General features: G+C 38.9%; 1 protein-coding gene across 3 annotated transcripts in view; it reads left to right on the top strand.

Annotated features, from left to right (window-relative positions):
- Positions 1 to 23653, top strand: part of LOC129748425 (uncharacterized) — a 344252-nt gene that overhangs the window by 137736 nt on the left and 182863 nt on the right. For all 3 annotated transcript variants that reach the window (XM_055743049.1, XM_055743048.1, XM_055743047.1), the window contains exon 2: positions 21997 to 22053. The gene's annotated coding sequence lies outside the window, so the exon portion shown is untranslated. The remainder of the gene's footprint in view (positions 1 to 21996; positions 22054 to 23653) is intronic.

The raw sequence follows: 23653 nt of genomic DNA, 5'->3' as shown, positions 1-23653 counted from the left end.
AAAGGTACTTCCTTTCATGGTCCTTCGAACCGGATGCTCGTCGAACTCCGATCATCCGGAACTACTCTAGATCCTGGAAGATACCCTATTCATCTCGATGGTGGTGGAGTGAGCTGCAATCAAAATGTACAACTGTACAAGGCATTGAAATTGTCTCGAGATGTTTATTAATATTCCAACCACCTTATTTTGGTACGTTATGTGCTCCGCTGGGAATTTTACTGCAGATTAACGCACGTGCATGATGGCATCAGAACGACGCGTTAAGTCGCTAAAAATGCGACTTCGAAGTATCTAGACGTCGTTCAATCTAATCAAAGTCGACAAAGACGACAATGCGATGATGGAACATCAGCTGAAGCAGCGGACCTAGTTCGAGACGAACTACTACCATGTGAAGGGTTTCTTGCTATCAGTTAATAAACGTAGGTACATCGTTCAGAGCTCCCAATCTTGTTACTCCAGTGCGCATTTCCCTACTTCTTCGCAAATTCGGCTCCCAGATGTGAAACTTCTTGTTTTTACTGGCGCTCTCGAAAATTTGTTGAATTTTCATGATTTATTCATTTCGTTGGTGTATTCATCGACTGAGTTGTCCAATATTCAGAAGTTTTATTATTCGCGTTCTTCATTAACGAGGGATGCGTTGAAGCTGGTACAAACGATTGCGATTAGCGCCAGGAACTTGTTGATAGACCACTTCCAAAATCCTGCACGTTTGAAGCAAGCCTATGTCGATTCCCTTTTTGAGATTGCTCCGTTGAAAAAGGAATCTGCCAGTGATCTTCATTCTCTGGTGGAACGATTCGAAGCTAATGTCGGCATCTTGAAGCAGCTGGGAGAGAAAACCGAGTTTTGGGACATGTTGCTGATTCGTATGCTCAGTATTCGTCTCGACCTCACTACACGAAGGGAAGAATTTTCGTCGACTTATGAAGCAGCTACCTTCCCAGATCTGGTCAGCTTTCTTCAGCGGAGCGTCACCGTTTTACAGAGTGTTACCAACATTCAACTGGACACTTCCTCGTCTTCGGCACCCAAAAAAACCTGTTCATCGATCAACAATCATCAGCAATGGAGCCACTCAATTTTCACCACGCCAATGTTTTGCCTGCTTTGAACACCATCCACTTTATCTACAGGATGACAAAAAAAGTCCTGTCACACATTTTTTTTTTGGGGTCGCCTGTAGCCTATACGTTGTATCTCTCTGGTGCCATCTATATGTCAAATGAAAGCACTAACTTTGCTGCCCACAGTGGCAGAGTTTCGTTTCTGTGCAGTTTGTGTACATAAAGTTGTGAGTGGCAGAGCAACAGAGTGTATGAACGGTCGGTCGCCGCGCACGCGTTTTTCGATAGCAAAGATTTTTTTCGTTTTAAAATATGTTTCTTGTAGTGATATTTCTATAATTGTGTTCAGAAGTGTGTATTATCATGAAACTTACTGCGTGGAAGTGGAGTATTATCGATTTGAATCCGGCATGAGGTGAAATTTAAAATTCAATTGAAAGATAGAAACTCGCTGGAAAAGGCTACGCCACCATCAATATTATTTTTCTCCGTGGTGTGCGATATATCGTCGCTTTCGTATGTGTATTGGTGATGTGTTATTCGCTGTCCGCTCGCTTCGATATTCGGATTGATGAATATATCCGAAAGGCTACGATGTTGGGTTGAGCAATGAAATGATTGCTGAAGTAGAATGTTGTGAGTGCATGTCCAGTTGATTTTGCGAGGATGCTGTGCGAAATCGTCGAGGTGCATCATCGAAACATGTCTCGACATGACTATTGGAACCACTGAAACAGGGATGATGCGGAGCAACTTCAGGTGCTGTAACAGCAGAAAAAAAAACTGGTGAGGACGTTCCATATTTTTTTTACTTCATTCATTTTCTCTCCTCTCTTGTGTATGACTTTCCTACTGAGTGGATAATGTTAGGGCTCGTATCCAAATGTGATGTGAATATGTTCCACAGTTCTGTGGTTTCGATTAAAGGCTCGTATCCAAGTAGTAATCGTACTTTTAACATTTCATTGATTCAGTATTCCTCAAAAAGTATAGAAATGAGTCTTTGTTTTGATTATAAGTGAATATCTACGAACTAATAACAAGAATCCTAAGCTGTTCTTTTTATTTCTTAAATTAGAATACTGAAAAAAAACTTTGTGTTCACTTTGTAATGTTTTTCAGTTTAAAATTTTTAAACTTGTTGACTGAGGAAATTTTATATACATTTACTTTATTTTGCTTTAATTGACAATTTTTCAAATGGGCACTTTAATATAACCTCTTTTTCAGCTTAATATAAGGTAATTTTTATGGTATATTTTATTTGAATTTTAATTAAATACAAAAAAAAAATGTATATAGGGGATTGGGAACTAGAGGGAATGCATCTGGGGTTAACTTGAAGGAACTTTTACAAGCGGAGTGGTAGCCAACCATTGTAGGTTTCTGATAGTTGGATGCCTTCCCTCGACGAACCATCGGCCGTGGAAGCTTTCGGGCCAACCACACAGACATAGGCAGGACCTTGCTACCGATGGGGGAACAATACATACATACATACATACATACATACATAAAGTTGTGAGTGGCAGAGCTGATAGCAGCGGTTATCGCTGAATATGTGAGAAGGTACAAACCCGGACACATTTTCAACATATTCAAACACCCAAAACCGCTCGTAATCAACCGGAAATTCGTGTATCAGACCATAAATCGATCCTAGAGACCAGAGGCATCGAGGACAAGACACGATCTGGACGACCAAGGTCTGTGAGAACTTCAAGGTTGAAAAAGATTATATGAGACCGAACGTGCGCGCCGCTTGCGACGACTTTCCGAGACGTCTGAAGCTGGTTCGATCAGAGAAAGGTGGCGTAATTCCGAGATGTCGTCTGTGAAGTATCTTGATGAGTTACTGAATAAAGCTAGTCAGTTTCTGATTTTCTACTTATTCTTTGAAATATTGAGATTTTTCTGTGTGACCGGACTTTTTGGTCACCCTGTATGCCAGACGTTCTCCAAGGTGACCATCGAAGATAAAGACAAACTAATACGCCGTCAACAACTCTGTCGGAATTACTTACGCAAGAGACATCAATCCAGGACTTGTCAATCGAAAAACTGCTGTCCAAAATTCCGAGGGCGCTACCATAGTCAACTATGCAGTACAAGTACCAGTCAGCCGAGAACGGAGGGGAATGTGTCCAGGGATTCTAACCCTACCAGCGAAGAAGTGTCATCATTGTCAGCACCAGTTGGGAAACTTCCCAAGAATGGTCACCCTAACAAGGTGCTCCTAGTAACGGCCGTGATCAAACTGACAGATGATTACGGCAATACTCACTTCGCCAGAGCGCTCCTCGACTCGGGTAGCGAATGTAATTTCAACTCAAAGTTCGTCGCACCAAAGTTCACCAATCCATCTCTGGAATTGGTCAGTCATCCACTCAATCTCGCTTCAAGCTTTGCACCACCATACACTCTCGAGCAGAGCTGCGATTATTCGGGAGAAAATTCAAAGTCGATTTTTTCAAAAATATCTTAGTAGCTTTGCTCTACTTCCTGTCCACGTGTTCTTTCGGTCAACGATAGTTGTTGAAATGAAAATATCACAGTCCCTACGATCAACGAGTATTCGATAAACGAAAATGTCATGGTTATTTTTCTGTTGAAAATAACAACTTGGTAAAAGTCGTATCCCAAAAATATAATGAATGAAACTCGAACCAACAGTTACTAAGGTGACTACTGCTGAAGGAAAATCCAATTTTCGTTATTTTCATTTGAGAAGTGATCGTTGACGGAAGTAACTTTTTTGCTCGCCCGTTGAAAGCGAGTGAAGACAAAAATGAAAAGAGATCGATGGTCGTTGTTTCGTTCGGGCAAGTTAGTCCTTATACCTTCGATGCCCGGAACACTAAATGATAAAAAAATACCAATACTGAGTAACAATTAACTGCTTATTCACACCCACACGTAATAAACTTCAAGGCAATCATTAATTTCTGTTATCATCAGATTCAACGATATATGTATGAAATTTTGTTTTTGAATAAACACAGAACGGCGAAAGTTCTCATATCTATCGAATCGGAAACGAACCGGAGAAATGGAAAAAATACAAATTTAATCCGCTAACTGATAAATTTAGAATTTCAAACCTTTTCCGTGATTTAGATTTTATTTTCAAATTATTTAACACGAGTTTAAACACTGAGACCGATTGGAAATTCATCTCTCTACCATTCTTCTTGGATTTCACCATGCTTAAAAACCTTGCCATGAAGCGTTGTTGAGGTATTGATGAAAAAGACAAATCGTTGATGAGCTTTATGGGGGAAAATGTCAGGACACATGAAATCGACTGACATTTTTAAAACCATCATTCATAACATTGAAGCCTGACTGAAATTCATACTCCCAGTCATAGGAGTACGATAAATGTAAAGCGATGGTTACTGCTTCAACATATTCGTGAAAGCACATTTTCGTGACCAAACAAAATATCAGCGTGTCTTTATAAACGTGGTCGTTTGGTTTTTTTTAAATCGTCATAGCCAACGTTCTGAATATATGGTAGCAACAAGCATGCTGAAAGAAGATAGAGGTTGCTGTGTCAATTTCGTCAAATTTCTTTCATTGTCTGGGAGCAATCGCAGCTCTGCTCTCGAGTTACCGGGTTTTCGACCATCGTAGAGCTCCTTGTACTCCCAAAACTCATTGTTAATTTGCAATCCGCCACTCTATATATTTTCAATTGGAACCTTCCGAAGGAAATTCAGCTCGCAGATCCCAACTTTTACCAAACCAACCCTTCCAACATCGTCCTTGGCGCAAAAATATTTTTCGATCTTTTCAAACCGTCTGGCAGAATTCCTCTAGGATATTCACTATCAGTTCTTGTGAATTCTGTTCTGGGATGGGTTGTTTCGGGTAAAGTTACCAACTCTTCTGCTACGAGCTCCGTTATTGCAACCGTCGCAGATATTTATCGCCTCATGCAACGATTCTGGATCATCGAAGAGGCAGATTCAGCTCCCTGTATGTCGGTGGAAGAAGCAGCCTGCGAAAAGCACTTTTCGCGGAACTTTCAACGCACCCCAGAAGGTCAGTACATCGTTCGATTCCCGTTCAAGGAACCTGTTTCAGCGTAGGCGACAATCGCAGCATCGCACAACGTCGATTCCGGATGGTCGAGTCTCGCTTGCAACGAGACACCAATCTACAGGCTCAGTATCACGACGTCATGGCCGAATACGTCAACTTAGGACACATGCAGCGAGTAGACACTTCTACTCAACCCAACCACCAGTATTTCCTTCCTCATTATGCGGTGGTTCGTGAAGATAGCTCAATTACCAAGGTACGAGTCGTCTTTGATGCTTCGTGCAAGTCAGGAATTGAGAAATCGCGAAACGACGTACTCATGGTCGGGGCAGTCATCAAAAACGATCTTCGTTCCATCATCTTGAGAACCAGAATCAATCCCGTTATGCTCATCTCTGACATATAAAAAATGTACCGTCAAATCCTGGTCGACGAACGAGACACTCTGCTTCAGGGGATTCTTTGGCGAAGTTCACCGGACGAGCCTGTCAGCACGTTTGAGTTGAAAACGGTCACCTACGGCACAGCTAGTGCACCAGAACCCTACTGTGCAGACCTGTTCGGAGATCTGCAGCTCGGAAGTGGCACCGGTGAGCCACCGGATCATGAATTACCGGGAGAACCACACGCTGCTTGACTAGCTTACTTGGATGCCGACAGCTAACTGGCTGGCGTGCACGCTCGTGCCGAATCTGGCAGACGACAAACAAGCGGATTTCCGTTTGGGCGCGGCAATTCTGAAGAGAAATGTGTACGTAGACGACCTGGTTACCAGCGGAAGGACTCCTGAAGAACTGGTGGAAGTGCGGAATCAACTTGCCCAATTGTGCCGACGAGGAGGTTTTGCTTCGAATATTGGAAATTTGCTTCGAATATCGAATCCGTTCTAGATGGCATTTCTTCAAAACGACGGGCGCTTCAGTCATCAGTTGAGCTCGCAGCTGATCAGACCATCAAAACCTTGGGGTTGCACTGGGAACCAGCTTTGGATCACTTCCGGTTCCAAATTCGGTTATCCGAACATTCTCAAGACGCGGTTCTCTGCAAAAGGTTGACCCCACAAATCGCCCAGCGTTTCGACCCGTTGGGATTGGTAGGCCCTGTCATCGTTACTGAGAAAAATTTTATGCAGACTCTGTGGAGTCTGACCTCCGACGACGACAAGCCATGGGGATCAACCACTACCACCATCTCTGACCGCTTATTGGCAAAACTACTTTGAGCAATAACCTATCCTCGATCAGCTTCGAATCCCACGATGCGTCGTGCTTCCCGAATTTGAATCCAACCAGCAACACCTGTTTTCTGACGCTTAAGAAAACGCTTACGGAATCTGTGCCTACTTTCGATCAATGGACTCATCAGGTTGTATTTCCGTCGGCCTTCTCACTGCCAAATCCAAAATCGCTCCTTTGAAAAAAAAAAACGCAGCATTCCCCGGCTTGAACTTTGTGGGGCTCTCGAGGCCGCCCAATTGTATCAAAAAATCTCCTCAACCTTCGGAAGGAAGATCGAAACATTCTTTTGGGTCGACTCAACCACGCCTGGTTGAAGGCGACTCCCTCAGCTTGGACATCGTTTGCGTCCAATCGGATTTCAAAAATCCAGCTTGCAACAGTCGGCGCTTCTTGGAATCACGTTGCTGGTCAAGAGAACCCTGCTGACCATTTGTCTCGAGGAATTGACGTCGAAACGCTGATCTCCTGTAAACTGTGGTGGAATGGACCAAATTGGCTTCGGTCCGAGGATTTTTTCAGCAGACTACCGTGACTGTTATGATATGTTCACAATGCATCATGGATGAGTTTTGGACCAAAACAAAGCTTTTTAGACCCCAGGGTTTGAGAAATTCAAAAATGACCCCAAAGTGACTTAGTCTAATGGTTATGCCAAAACTTGATCGAACCGATTCTTTATGTCCATTTCATAAATCCTATTTTCACTTCGAAGTGGAGGAGTGTTGTGCAATAAGTTTTCTCGTTGCGTTAAGTCATGTTTTCTTTCTTCTAAATTCACTAGAAATCACTTGAAAAATTTATTATTTAGTATGCGGACATCTCTTGTTTTGAAAGTGAAAGCGTTCTTCATTAATATAAATAGTTTTTTTATGACACAATCCACTTTCAATAAATTTGAGGTCCTCAGAACCAAAGGGGTATCGAGTTGTCCTATTTTTAGAAAAAAAAATGTAGTTATTTTTCTAAAAAAAACAAGAACAGTTTGAGTTGTTTTAATGGGGTATCCCCTCTCTTCTTTAAGATGGAGGATCATTTAAATTTTATAACATATGTTCTTAAATATATGAACTTCTTAGGCTCCTCCGAAAATTGAATAATGTTTTTTTTTTCAAAACAAGTCGACCTCAACAATTTGTTTTTTTTTTTTTTCATTTGGATAGAATCCATCAGACCATCAATTACATGCAAGAACTAAATTGAATCAGATCTTCACACATGTTCATCACAGATTCAAGAGAAAACACCCGGCGCGATCGCAAACATATATGTAGGTAGGTGATCGTTTTGTTTTCCCATGGCTGAGAGCCAGAAAAAATAAGATGGACGGACAGCTTAATGGATACGTCGCTTCCTGCCGATAATTGGGTTGCTCTTTTTGCAACTTACTTTTTATGCTACATGCCCAAATGATTGCCCCGGCATGTGTATTTAGGTACAACAATCTGCCAAGAACTATTGGAAAACATTATCCAACCAATCTGAATCGAATCGAGTAGATGCAGTTTTTTTTTCCTGTGTGGCTGAATGCAACTTGATTGCAATCAATCTTTTTCCTCGGTGAGTAGAAAAACAACCGCGGTCAAGTGCTCAAAATATTGTCGTTGAGAATCAATTTGTTACAACGCTCCCTGCCACTTGATAATTGGCGAGCAAAATATTGGCAAGGTCTTCTCGATTCACCCGAATGTTCAGGTGGGTATAGTAAAGTTGGGCTGTATTGACAGTTAGTCTGAGAATGTGCTTGATAATCTTTTTTTAAACTTAGTAAAATGACCATGGACTTGTTGATCTTGAATTTCAAAACTACATTCTGTAAAGATAATCTTTCAACCAAACCTTGGCTGAGGAATCTCGCACTTGTTGGTATGAACCTTGCAAATAAATAAATAAATATGATCGTTTCAAGGTGTTCTGTGCAAAACGCCCCTTTGGCCGATGGCTACCAACATTATCGGTTCAGTTCAATCACGAGCAGCCTCAACCTCAGCTAGCAGTCAGTATTGATCTTTTAATTAAGATGGAAGGCCTACCTTTGTACTGAACCGATCGTCTTAGCTTTGCGCATGGAATCAGTTTCGTTTGCCTTCATATATTTGTATATGTACCTAGTCATAAAGGCTGTCACGAAGTGCAAATAAAGTGTCATCTACAGCAGATTAGCAAATAGCTAACCGTTGATGTCATCTTTGAATATTGGACAGTTTAAGCTGTCTTTTACTGCTGGAATGAATTTTAAAATGTGTGAACAAACTTTCGACGGTCAACATAAAAGAGTAAAATGAAGTGGGAGGGGTGTGGTATTTCCAAAAACAGGAATTAATTCACTCTTCTGAATTTCAGTTTTTTCGATAAAAAAAGGACTAAAAAACCGGTGATTTAACTGAATTTGCAAAACTTTTTAAATGAATGAAAACATCATAAAAATGAAAATTAGGCTGATTTCATCTTGTTTTACAACATCAAACATCTTTCTTTGCTTCAACCACATTTGATTTTGACCAAATCTTTTGAATGACAATAGCTTAATATGAGCATTTCAACAGAAGTTTTGGCATTCCTAAGGTGTAAAAAACTGAAGGTTTTCAGCATGTGTCCCCTCTGAAAAGCCTTTGCTCACTTTTTATTATCTTTGTGTTGTGATATCAAAATCAAACGTAATACTACTTGCATCGAAAAACTGATAGCAAATCATATTTATTCTCGATAAGCCTTGTAAAAAGGTAAATTTACAATAGTGATTGATATATTGGATTATCCATTCGTCATATTGGCAACACTTCCCTAACGATTTCCTAACTGTCTTACGAATTTACTCTTCGTCGATTCTAGAACAATAGTGAATTGACGTTTTCTCTCACTTGTGGCTCTCTGTTATTGTTTACATTTGCCTCGCGGTTCGTCAGTCTAGAATAATCTCCGCGGTGTAAAAATAGGGTCGTTCGGTCGTCGCGAGTGAGTTTCAACACTTTGAAGAACTACCTGCTCTTTGAGAATAATTCATACAAGGATAAAAGAGTGTTTAGATCAATAAGTAGAAAACTTAAATTTGCCGTATTTTTTTCTTATCGTTCATATAAAAAAAAACTTGAACACCCCCATTTTGTAGGTATGTGTGCAGAATGATGCTTATATTTGGATTTTGACCTAATATCTTTGATTATCAAAATGGCATCCAAGAAAGAGAAGCTACGACTAAAAATTATGTACACCCATGCAGAAATAACAAAATCGTTGAATGTGGCCGAATCAACTGCCACCAAAGTAATAAAAGTGTTCGGGGAATGCCTAAATCTGGAGTAAATCGAAAGCCGGAACCGCAGTGACAAACAGAAGAATGGCTAGCGCTTTCAAGCGCGACCCCAGCCTCTACGTCCAAGATGTCACAATTTAGTACGGAATATTGTCCACAAACGTGCATGAAGCTAAAAAAACGATCCGTTCTATCGACTTATAAAAAGGTAGTGACTCCAAATCGCAAAGATAAGAAAATCCTTACGGCAAAAACAAGATCTCGGAAGCTGTATACTACATTGTTGACTAACTTTGATTGCGTGGTAATGGACAACGAAACCTTCTCCAAGGCAGACTTCAGACAGCTTGCCAATAAAAGTCTGCCAAGAAATATCTCGTTTGGCAAGCTATTTGTGGTATGAGTGGTATGAAGCTAACAACATTCAGGTTTTGCCCAGGGATGAGAACCTTCCCAACACCCCAGAACATCGCCCTATTGAAAAATATTGAGCGATAGTCAAGCAAAACCTTAAGATGACCCAAAAAAAAACTGTTTGCAGTGAGAAGCAGTTTGAAGGAAACTGGCGTTCTCCGTGAAGAACATTGATTATGTGACTGTACAAAATCTGATGGCAGGCGTCAACCAAAGGCTCGCCATTTTGGACTAGGTCGACTGGAATCTTACCTGAGTATTTACATACTGAACTTTCAATAGAAAGATAGTTTAATTTTTTCAATGAGCAAATAATCGATTCACACACAATTTAGTTTGACTGCTATTTGATCTGAACACCCTTTAATTAACATAATAGATCAACTATCAACTTACTGGTCACAGTGAGCTCTTCCCTAGATGAAAAAAACATATAGCTTCTAACTTCAGCTTTTTGAGCAATGTTTTTGAGGTTTTGCTAACTGGTCTAAAGTTTTTGTTTTTTGAAGCATAAGAATAACTTAAAAAATGAACAGTAAAAGCCATGGTTGGTCAGCTCCTCCCAAACAACAAAGAGCCGATAGAAAACAACACTGCTTTCACTTAGGCTTCCGAGTGTAAAGATGCTGTTTAACTAAGTAGACAAGCTTGGAGAGAGGCGATAAGGTTTGCTGTCTGTGCACGCAACCAGAGATGCCAATATACCTGACTTTCAGGCATTGCCTGATTTTTCGAGGCCCTGTCTGACAACCTGACTAGCCATTGAATTTGCCTGATTTTTGAAAATATGCCTGATTTAGCCTGATTTTTTCGAATGTGATGAAAAATGGGTAGTAAGGAACTGGATTTGGTACAATTGCTGGAGAGAAAAAGAGGAAATGTTGTTGAATCAAAGCACTCGAAAAATTCCCTTGAATTCTTATTTAAAAAAGAGAATTAAAGGGAATCTGTCGATTGCTTTGATTCAATAGAATTATTTTCACAACACAAATTTAAGAGAAAATGAGGAGCCTTGCCTTGCTGGATATTTTGCCTGATTTTTTTTTCACCAGTTTCCTGACAAATACTGAGCGCTTTGGAAAGCACGACAAAACTGATGCCAGGGTGTTTTGTAGTGCGACAAGTTGAAAATCCAATAGAAATGTTGTTGCTCCTCGGTTTGAAGTAGTGATTTCTGGTTTTAAACACAATCATTCGAAGATCCATCCAAATTTCGAATAATAAACTAAATAATATCCTAATCGGTGAGAAAAATCTCATAAATTCATAGTTCTCACAAAATAGTAATAAAATTTGTCTGTTGTAATTTCGGCATTCACGCAATTCATATCGTGATCTGATGAGCTCTCAATGCCTACCGAAAGAAAGGAGGCGATCCTAAGTATTAGCAGAAAAGGTGTTATTCGTAGTGAAATTCAAAGCACGCAGTGAGGACCTTTTTTTGGCCGTCGCTCCACATTTTGACCTCCTTCAGTGGTAAATTACGCAGTTCAATACCACCTATTTCCATCATATTCACAAAAATCAGGCAAATCATCAAAAGATCAGGGCAAAACTATGGCTTATCAGGTTGTCAGGCAGACTGAGCCTCGAAAAATCAGGCACATTGGCATCTCTGTATTAGGGCGTTCTTGGCTAGAACTCTCTTTCTCCCACTCAGATGCGAGAGCTCTCACACAGCCAGAGATGCTAATGTGCCTGATTTTTCAGGATTTCCCTAATTTTTGAAGGCTCAGCCTGACAACCTGATAAGCCAGAATTTTTCACCGTTTTTTTTTTGCAAATTAGCCGAATGTGATGCCAGATGGGTTGTGAGGGACTGCATTAGATACCATTGCTGAAGTGGAAATGTGAATCGACGACCAAAAAAAAGGTCATCACTTAAAGCGAAATTTCCGTTACTTCGACGTCGTCTGATTTTTATTTAAACAGTCCCTGATTAAAAAAATTAATCCACAATATTTGTATCCTCAGATGCATATGACAACGCATTTTGAAAAAAAATTTTTTTTTTGTTTAGATGCAACTCGTTTATGGTTTTTTTTTTCAATTTCTTTTACCTCAGATTAAAATTTTAAAAAATCTCAGCAGACCAGTTTTAAAAGAATTTTTTAAATAAAATTTAGTTAAAAGTAAAAGTAACTGCACTGAAATCCGTGCACCTTCGACTGCATAGCATCAATTTACTTTTACTTTTTCGCAATAACAAATTACTTTTTCGCATATTGTAGGTGAACTGAACTTCATTTTTGCGTAAGATTTCATGTACTGTTGATATTGTTTAATTAATGGAATAAAGATGCAAAACTATTTTTTTCAGAAGAAGATTCAATTTCATCGATAGTTTGAGACCAGATTTGTACATCTTAATTTTTTAAGTTTTTACGGATTTCTATGGTTAATTCAAACTAATTTCTAGAGGTTTTTACCTCATCTGGTATAAAATTGTAAAAACTATGATTTTTTACTGTTACTTTAATGCTTCATTATGGTTCTATTGAATAAATAAAAAAAAAATGAACTGCACTGTTCAGTAGAATAACTAAAATTAGTATGGGAAGAACAAAACATGATGAATCTAACGCGTTTAAGGCTAGTTTGCTATCGATCATTTGCAATTCACTTTTGCCAACAAAACTGTTTATTTTTGTAATTCTTAGATAGACAAAAAGAGAGAAATGCATTTTTTTTGGAATAATTTCAAACTTATTACAGTTTTAGACAAGATTCATCCATTTAAAAAAATCCTTAAAACTTTAAAATTCAATTCAAAACAAAAAGTTCAAAAGATTATTATAATAATATAGTGGGTTGAAAACTGTAAAAGCTAGGATTAAACCTTGAAAAAAATGCTTTGAATAAACTTGAAGAATCACAGTGTACAGGAGGGTTCCAAAAATTGGGTTTAAAAATAGAAGTAAAACATTTAATTAAACACTCCAGGCTTATAGTGATCATTTTATCAAAGAAAGTAACATGCAAAATTTAAGCAAGATCAAATTGCTGTAGTGACTTGCATTGAGTCGGAAGTGCAAATGGGATTTTAAGACATTTGACTCAAAAGATGTATAAAAACTGAATTCTCTTCAAAAATTGTTTTTAAGGAGTCGTTTACTTTTGAATATTGATTTTCTTAATTTTTAAAAGCTTAAATTAAGACAAATGTATCTACTCCAGATCGCTTCACGATAAGCGTTATCACAAAAAAGTAATAGCGGTTCCTAGTATTATCTAATTTTCTTAATCATTGAGCTTTTTTTTAAAAAAAAAATACCCTCCAGTGCTTCCACAATCAGAATATCTAAAGATAATGGATTCAAATGGATTTAAATTATTCCAGATAATTCCAATAATTTAAGATAATTTTACCCTCTCAGACTGCTGTCAGGATTTGCCAGCTGATTTTTAAATTTTAAGATAATAAGATATTTTTGTACAATTTTCTTCGTTTTCATAGCCCTATAACTAGTTTGAAATGATTTTTAAAACTTTTCAAAGTTTTTAATATGATTGATGAGCTACCAGTCCAATTCAAAAATATTGAAAATTAGTACTAAGGGAATTATCACCTCTGAAATAAATAAACACTTAAAAAATATGTATATTTTTTAAAGATTTCAAATAGAAAATTTTCAAAAAAAAAAATTTGTATGGAGGGTCACCGACCAAATATTTTAATTTTTGGTGGAAATGAACCGGGAAAAGCTATACTTTCAGCCCATGCAAAAATTAGCGTTACTGTTTTTTTTCTTTTAGTCCTTCTACGAAACACTCCGTGAACCATTTCTTCACCGCTGTCAGCGTTGCCACATTCAAAGCTTTACTCTTATTGAAAGAAAAAAATTTCACCAACAAAACATCTGCTACGAAATGTGTACCAAAATCATAAAAGATCATCTATAAAAAACATATTCAAACTTTTTTTTTTAATTTTCTTGGTTGGAAATACCATTTCTGTTCTCTCAATTTGTCAATAGTAAAAATTAAATAATTACCTAAACGTTGTTTCAAATTCGGAAGCGACATTTTTCAACATAAGTTATTATTATTTCTCATAATTGACGACTTCCACATGATTTGATTGATTGATTGAGTGATTGAAGTGCGTTTATTTAGAATGGTGCCGTGCGCCAACCGATTAAGCACCCTCCTGAATTTTGTCTTTTTATTAATGAATGTGCAATCGATATGGTTTCTATTTCCTATATCAAAAATCTATATTAGATTTTTTTTAATGGTAAAATCAGTGTTAATTATTCCACCAAATTCTAAAAATATGTCGTCTGTGTGGACAGAATCTGTACCAAAAAATAATGAAATAATCTGCACTTTCGTAGATAAATCTGTAATTTTGTGTGGCTAGCATGCCCACTGCTGTTTGCTGTTTTGTTTTTTTTTCTTGAGAAGAAAAAAAAACAAAAATTTTCAGAATAATAGTAGATTGACGGAAATAAAATGCAGCCCTTCTTAGATTGCATAAATAAATGCGAAATAATGGTGCTGTAGAAGACTTCACTATTGAAAAGAAGAGATGAACTTCTTGGTTGGCTTGCATGTAGCTTATATCGAAAAACACCGTTCAAATATCATCTGAACCGAAAATAACCATCGGTTTAAGAGTGCGGTAGTATCGGTACAGACTTTTTTGATGTTCTCATCATTTAACTAAAAATTCAACAACAAATTAGTTTTTTTTAATCATGACAAATCAGGACATTTAAGGCATCAATTTTCAAAAATCGGGACAATTCGAGAGTTTCTGAAAAATCAGGACGGCCTCTCTCGGAAATTAATACGAATGCTTAATATTCAGGACACTTCTAGCACCTCTGGTTTGGAGAGCAGCGTCTTTTCTCGTGAACGTGCCAAAATTAATTTGTGTTAGATCTCAGATTTCTCTTCAAAACAATGCGCAATAGATTATTCCAGCGAAAGAAATTCTCTTTATCAGCGGATGTGAATGCTCTCACTCACTATTATGTGTTTACAATCTCACTTTTAATTGCAGCGCGATTCATCTCTCCTCGCACAGCTCGGGAGGAGCAGATGAAAAAATTGCACTCTCTTTCACTGGACAAGGCGATCTGAGTAGTTTAGCCATCCATGGTTGAAGCTAAATATTGTCTGAAAAACATGTTTTAGTATCATTACATGATTTTCAAAACAACAAATTTTGTACAAATCGGTTGAGAATCATGAGAGATATAACAATTTTAAGCGAGCAGTGTCAAATTTACTCTCAAGGTCTGATTAGGTAGTTTTTTTTATCTAGGTTTTCAGGAAGCGTCCATAAAAAAAAGTAATGATGCAAAAATTAAGATTTCATGAATTCATTGAGGTTCCCGGAAGAATTTTTTTTATGAATACGTCTTAATAAAGTTACAAGCCGCCAAACTTTCAATATTGCCAGATTGAGACTCAAGAGCTCAGGATGAGAGTTAGAACAGGGGTGAGCAACCTTTGGAAGCAACGGGCCACTTTTAATTTGAAATTCATTCGGTGGGCCGCATTAAAATAAAATGTTGCACGGTGTGCGGAGTGCAACAGCGTCCTGGTGGTGTTCGGGACCCAAAACAGCAACATCACGACGGTCCTCCTGCGAGATAGTGGGGTTAGCTGCGGGCCTTGCGAGCCCGTGACTACAAAAAACATAAGCAACGAACAACGAACAACAAATTTCGGATGGAAATCGGCAAAGACCCACGCGACGAAAAGGGACAAGCTTGGAACAGCTTTTATAGTGATGGGAAAGATGCAAAAACGCATGATCGGGTGGTGGCCGATCAACTCACGAATGTGCCGGTTGAGAATCAAGGGCCGGTTCTTCAACATCAGCATCATCAACGTGCACAGCCCTCACCTCGGAAGTACCGGTGACGACAAAGACGAATTCTACGCGCAGCTGGAGCGTAAATACGACCGTTGCCCAAAACATGATATCAAGATGATATCAATGCTCAGGTCGGCCAGGAGGAGGAATTCAAACCGACAATTGGAAGGTTCAGTGCACACCAGCTGACTAACGAAAACGGCCTCAGACTTATTGATTTCGCCGCCTCCAAACGAATGGCTGTACGTAGTACCTTTTTCCAGCACCGCCTCCCACACAAGTACACCTGGAGATCACCGTACCAAACTCAATCACAGATCGACCACGTTTTGATTGACAGCCGGCACTTCTCGGACATCATCGACGTCAGATCCTGTCGGGGCGCCAACATCGAGTCGGACCATTATCTGGTGATGGTGAAGATGCGCCCAAAACTCTCCGTAGTGAACAACACGCGAAACCGGCGCCCGCCTCAGTTAAATATCGCGCGACTGAAGCAACCTGAGGTCGCGGCAGACTACGCGCAATCGGTCGAAGCAGCGCTGCCGGCAGAGGGCGAGCTTGATGAAGCCCCTCTCGAGGACTGTTGGGATACCATCAAAACAGCCATCAATAGTGCTGCGGAGAACGTCATCGGTTATGTGGAGCGATCTCGACGGAACGACTGGTTCGACGAGGAGTGTAGGAGGGTGATGGACGAAGAGAATGCCGCGCGAGCGGCAGTAGTGCAGAGAGGCACCCGTCGAAATGTGGAAAATCACCGACAGCGGAAGAGGCAGCGAGGAGAAAAAGCGCCGCCTGGAGGAGGAGGAGCTCGAGGAGCTGGAGCAGCTGCATCGTTCCCAAAAAACACGAAAGTTCTATCAGAAACTCAACGCATCCCGCAAAGGCTTCGTGCCGCAAGCCGAAAGTGCCGGGATAAGGACGAGGGAATCCTGACGGACAATCGTGAGGTGATCAAAAGGTGGAAGCAGCACTTCGATGAACACCTGAAGGAGATCAAGACGGTGGGGGAAGGTACATCGCCGGCGTAGCCAACGACGAAGAGGAGCCACTCCCAACGATGAGTGAAGTTAAGGAAGCCATTCGCCAGCTGAATAGAAACAAGTCGGCTGGGAAGGATAGCTTCGCAGCTGAACTCATCAAAATGGGCCCGGACAGGTTGGCCGATTGCCTACACCGGTTGATAATCCGGATCTGGGACATAGAAGATCTACCGGAGGAGTGGAAGGAGGGGGTAATATGCCCCATCTACAAGGAGGACGACAAATTGGACTGTAAGAACTACCGAGCGATCACTGTCCTCAACGCCGCCTACAAAGTGTTGTCTCGAATCCTACTCCGCCGCCTAACGCCACAAGCAAACAGATTTGTGGGAAGTCATCAGGCCGGCTTCATGGAGGGACGGTCAACGACTGACCAGATATTTACATTACGGAAAATCCTTCAAAAATGCCGGGAACACCAAGTCCCTACGCACCATCTATTCATCGACTTCAAAGCCGCATACGACACGATCGACCGTAACGAGCTATGGAAAATCATGGACGAGAACGGCTTTTCCGGGAAGCTGATCAGACTGATCAAGGCGACGATGGATGGAACGCAGTGCTGTGTGCGGATTTCGGGTGAATTGTCGAGTTCATTCGAATCTCGCAGGGGGCTTCGACAAGGTGATGGTCTATCCTGCATGATGTTCAACGTGGCGCTAGAAGGTGTTATTCGACGAGCGGTGGGCGAAATGCGGGGCACGATTTTCAACAGATCCAGTCAACTTATCTGCTTTGCCGATGACATTGATATAGTCGGCAGATCATCTGCGGCGGTGGGAGAGATCTACCGCAAACTGAAACGCGAAGCAGGAAGGATTGGGTTGATGATTAATACGTCCAAGACGAAGTACATGCTGGCCTGCGGATCCGAGACCGACCGAACCCGCTTGTCCAGTAATAACAAGGTCACGATCGACGGCGACGAGCTGGAGATAGTCGAAGACTTTGTCTATCTCGGCTCACTGGTGACCGCAGACAATGACACCAGCCGTGAGATCCGGAGGCGAATTATCAGCGGAAGTCGTGCCTACTATGGACTCCACAAGCAACTGCGATCGAGAAGACTTAGCCCTCGCACGAAGTATAACCTGTATATGACGCTGATTAGACCGGTTGTTCTCTACGGGCACGAGACATGGATATTGCTCGAGGAGGACCTGCGTACACTCGGAGTATTTGAGCGACGAGTGTTAAGAACCATCTTTGGCGGCGTATAGGAGAACGGAGTGTGGAGGCGAAGGATGAACCACGAGCTCGCGCGACTCTACGGCGAACCCAGTATCCAGAAGGTGGTGAAGGATACGCTGGGCAGAACATGTTGCGAGAATGCCGGATCACTGTCCTGCAAAACAGATGTTCGCTCGAATCCAGTAGGAACAAGACGAGCGGGGGCGCAACGAGCGAGGTGGTTAGACCAAGTGGAGCGTGATCTGGCGAACGTGGGGTGCCCGAGAAATTGGAGAACGGTTGCTATGAACCGAGTGAATTTTAGGAATTATGTTCGTCAAGTTCTGTCGTAAGACGGAATACTATGCAAATAAAATAAAAATAATTAAAATAAAATTTGGGTAATAATAGTTGGCAGAGCATTACGTAATTTTTATAACGAAAAATTTTTGACTACAAAAACTGAAAAAGGATGAATAAAACGAATTCATGTGCTTGCATAAAAAAAATTCTAATTAAAGGTGATTAAATTGAATAGGCTCATCACTAAATCTTGATCATTTTTCAATCATTGAAATGTTTGAACTTATTTGAAATGATTAGCGAATAGATAATCTTTTTTTACAAAGAGAACTTAAAAAAAAAAAAACTAAAAAATTGTGAAAGTCTTTCTATGGTTCGTTTCTGAGTAAAACTCTTTTTGTTCGAACCAATGCGATGGTATTTTTTTTTGAATGTTTCATGGTGCTGAACTATAGAGATTTTTTTATTCCCCCATTTTTGAAAGGCTTTTTCACAATTTATTTAAATTTTGTCGTAAAGCCTCATTTCTATAAACGGTGATTTTTTTAAATTTGAAGTTCCGTATAGCATCATTGCATTGAGATGTTTTTCAAGTTTTCAATATCATGAAAAAATCATAATTTCACGGATCAGATTTTTTAAATGTTACAGTTCACATTTTCAATTCAAGAAAATGTTTAAAGATTTCAATTTTTTTCATTAATTTAATTTAGATACCTCTGAGATAGGCTTTCTAAGGCTGAATCATGAAAATCTTATGACTTTGGTAACGTGGATTGCTTATTTTGAAGTAACTCAATTTAATCAATGTTCGACATGATTTGCCCATGAAATTTTTGAAGCAAAATTCGCATTTCTCTTAGGTATCAGAAAGCTCAGAAATTATTTCTGACTGACTAGGGCGCTGAATCAAAATATTCAATAAGTTTTTTTTTGTCAGTTCTAGTTTTCTAGATAACTTAAAAAATAGATTTAAAAAAAAAAATCAATTTTATTACTTTTTTGACAAAATTGTAAAATAAAAAAAACTAATTGACTCAATGATCAACTTTCCCAAAGACGTAATTTTGAAATTCTGAGAAAAAAAGCTTATGGAAATTTTTTTTTTCCGACCCGCAAAAAATGGGAAAGTCCGACGAAAATTTAAAAAAAAACTTAATTGAATCTTAGATATTTTGAAAACTGTAAGCCAAATCATTTCGCTGTCTTCAACAAATATCCATTTCCATATCCATATCCATCCTTTTTGGTTTCAATCACAGAATTACAAATATTGTTTTTTTTTTTTTTTTGATAAATCTGAATTTCACTGAGTTCTATCTATAAGAAATCTATAATCGTTAGCCCAGTTTTTATTATAAAACTTTCCTTATTTCTGTCATTAATCAAGAACAAAAATATTTCACTTTACAATTTTAACTTTGCTAGAAACGAATAAAAAAGACTTGACTAACTCCTATAAAACGTTTTCCAATAAATAAAAAAAAACCATAAAAAGCTTAAATCCTACAAAAAAAAGTCAACAATCTGGACGATTATGAGACAAATACAACTCCAATCAAGTGACGTGCATATCAAATCATTGATGTATCTTTTTTTTTGTTTCAATAGGGACTGCAATTATATGGTAATTAACAGTGTATCGTAGAAAAAAAGTCATGAAATAAATTTAATTTGAGATAAGCTTCGCGGGCCGCATAAACATGTCTGAGTTAGAATATTATGCTCACTTAAATAATTTTTATTTCCTTTGAAAAATAACCAGACCATAATTTTCGAGTTCAATTGAACTGCAATATTACGAAAGAGGCCAAGAAAACTATCCCCATCCAAAGCTTTTGCGGCATCCTTAATCATTCAAAATCATTACAACAAAATATGATTGGAAAAATTCCCGAAGGCTTAAATTCCAAAGAAGGAAGTAAACGATTTCCAACAAGGCGTCAAAACAAACCGGCTACACCTAACTCGATGGTGTCCCCAGTAAAAGCAAACGACGACACATCGATGATGGCCGCTCGTTTTGCGACTCCATGTGGTGCCCGGCAATTTTCATCTCCTCCTCGTTTTATTCATTAGAGAGAATGTTGATAGGTTGAAAATTATAATATTTTTGCAAAATGGATGTGGCAGCAAGATGGACACCGGGTGCAAAACAGAGAATGACGACGACGACGGCTGCCTGGAAAGGAAGTCGATAGTTTGAATAATCGGTCGGCATATTAAAGGTTATGTAACAAAATAAGCAAGATGACATAATGGAAAGGTCGGAGAAAGTTTGGTATTATGGAAAAGCTTTGTTTGAGATAATTTTTGCCAAAGGTCTTAAAATATTGATGATTTCTGATTTAAGTGATTTCCGAATTGAAACTCAAGTCGAAGAAGGAATTGAAAAATGGATCGAATTGCGGAAGCAATTCTGACTGAAGAGGAAGTACGAGATTAATAGCGTGCAAAAGACATTTTGTCACTGAAATTGAAAGCTCCAAAGATAGGTACATGTATTTCACGGCTTCAATCAGGTGCCTATACCTTGGTTTGACCCTACAAACGATTCACTAATCACATTTGAAGTTTACAAAACAGTGTGTTTGGCAACCTTCACGTCACGACCATCCACTTGCTGGCAGAGGCCAAAGTGTCCATGAATGGAGGATGTTGGAGGACCTTAACTAGATAGATACGCAGTGGCAACTCTCCTATGGAACTGGGTTCTCCATTTCCAGATTATTGCAAGCAACAACGCCACAATGTCTCGCGTGCATTCCGTCCACGAGACCTGATGGCTTGGAAGTAAAACGAAGGAAAAAAAACACGATTGCCCATTTGCGTCTGTCGTCCGCGATACCTGTGGCAATGTCGTTGACAATTTTGGTTGCAACAATCCGGTCCAGGGTAGTCAAACGCGAGGCAGCTGTAAAACCTACGATGAAGCTTTTACGTTTTTTCGCTAACGTTATTTGTTACACAATTTTACGCCTAGGCCGTTTGAAGTATTCGTACTTACTTAGTTGTATCTAGTAATGCAATCCTAACTCGAGAATGCACACACGACTGAGGTTATCCGATGAACTGCCATCTGTCATGGTGGAGCTAAATGTACTTTTAAATTACATTTAAGTTTTGTCTATCTTTGTACAGAATCCTATACAGGTACCTACTCCAAAACAAGTAGTCACCGAAAAGTTATTCTAATGACTACCCTAGTGCATTTGCTTCATATCTTAGTAGATCTATTAAAGGTTCCTAACTTGCATTTCAATTAGTTCTGTGTACATCTGGCGGGCCTTTTACTGAATACTCTTGGAAATCGCCTGTTTGTCTAGCAGATACTTGTGTCTGATGTTGAACCTGGTCTGGAATTTTGATCGGAATCCATTTTTTTGTGATAAATTCTTTAATGGATATATTTACTTCAAAGGCAGAAACATGCTTTAGGTTTATGATGTAGGTACAGGGGATTTGTTCAATAGACGGTCGAATAGTTATCTTACCCGGATGAATGGCTGCGATGGTTAATTCCTCTTAAAATAAAGAAAATTAGAATTAGAATAAGTTATCTTATCCGTTGATTTGAGATACATTCTTAAATTTGTTTTTGTTCTGTTTCTTCTTATTGCAGATAACTCCTGGCGAATACTTCTGAGTTCGTGCAAGCTGATTCTTTTCTTCAATACAGGTAACACCATTCACTATAGCTATGTTCTGTTATACAGAACAACGCTTCAACTTTTGATCGCGTTGATCGATGTTGATCAAATTTGGCCACATACTAGAATGAACTTTTTCGTTTGATGTTATCATCGACATTTTTTGGCGAAAATAAAAAACGAAATTACTTGCCAGTTGGTCCAAACGTTTCAAGCTACTTTTGGCGTTTCGCTCCTCCTCAGTGGACCTTAAAATTAATTTCATTAATAGTATAATTTTCCATTTTACAAGAACTAATTATCTTACTTTATCTAGCGATCGTCGTACTGTTATTCGCTGTCTGTTGTTTGTTTTTGATGTTATGTTTACATTGATCTGTCAGTGTCTTGATCTTTGGTGAAATGGAGTTGTATGCTGATTTGAAGTCAATTGAATCTTTCTGTTTGTTAACAACGTCGTTGTCGCCTCTAATTTTAATGTGAAACCTTTCTGCACAGATTTTGGTGTTGTACTTCGAGACTTTTTCTAAAATTTTGGAATTTTTAAAATCAAAAACATGACCGTACTCGATACTATGTTGTGCAAGTCTGATACTTGGATTTTGGATCTGTAAGTCCATCTTCACACAAAATTAACACAGTGGTAGCATTAGTTGATAGAGCTTTAAAATTGTCTAATGTGAACTATAGAGAAGGAACACTAAGAACAGTACAGAATATTCTAAAGATAAATAACTATCCTCAACAACTTGTTACAAAAATTAAAAAAGAACGAACCCACAAAATGTACAACAGTCTGAGTGAAACAAAAAATGAGCAACCCAAAAATTTTATTACAATTCCATACTGTGCAGGTCTAGGTGAGAAACTAGCCAGATATTTTAAACAATACGATATTAATGTAGCCTTCCAATCTTTAACAAAGTTAAGAACACTATTTTCACAAAAACTAAAGACAAAATACCAAAAGATAAAACTGCAAATGTGGTTTATAACATAAAATGTGGAGGATGTGAAAAATCATACGTTGGAGAAACAAGTCAATTCTTACAAAAAAGATTGGAACAACATAAAAACGATGTTAAAAACAAAAAAAAAAATAGGAGGAACCGGACTTGCACAACATAGTTTCGAGTACGGTCATGTTTTTGATTTTAAAAATACCAAAATTTTAGAAAAAGTCTCGAATTATAACACCAGAATCTGTGCAGAAATGTTTCACATTAAAATTAGGGGCGACAACGCCGTTGTTAACAAACAGAAAGATTCAATTAACTTCAAATCAGCATACAACTCCATTTTACCAAAGATCAAGACACTGACAGATCAATGTAAACATAACATCAAAAACAAACAACAGACAGCGAATAACAGTACGACGATCGCTAGATAAAGTAAGATAATTAGTTCTTGTAAAATGGAAAATTATACTATTAATAAAATTAATTTTAAGGTCCACTGAGGAGGAGCGAAACGCCAAAAGTAGCTCGAAACGTTTGGACCAACTGGCAAGTAATTTCGTTTTTATTTTCGCCGAAAAAAGTCGATGATAACATCAAACGATTCATCGCGGCGATTAATCAGTTAATCTATGAACTTCTTTTTATATCAGGTCCGCATTAAACGCCC

This window comes from Uranotaenia lowii, chromosome 2 (genome assembly GCF_029784155.1).
Source record: "Uranotaenia lowii strain MFRU-FL chromosome 2, ASM2978415v1, whole genome shotgun sequence".
NCBI classification, from domain to species: domain Eukaryota; kingdom Metazoa; phylum Arthropoda; class Insecta; order Diptera; family Culicidae; genus Uranotaenia; species Uranotaenia lowii.
The sequence above is the reverse complement of the archived record's forward strand: the minus strand, read 5'-3'. Positions and strand labels throughout refer to the sequence as shown.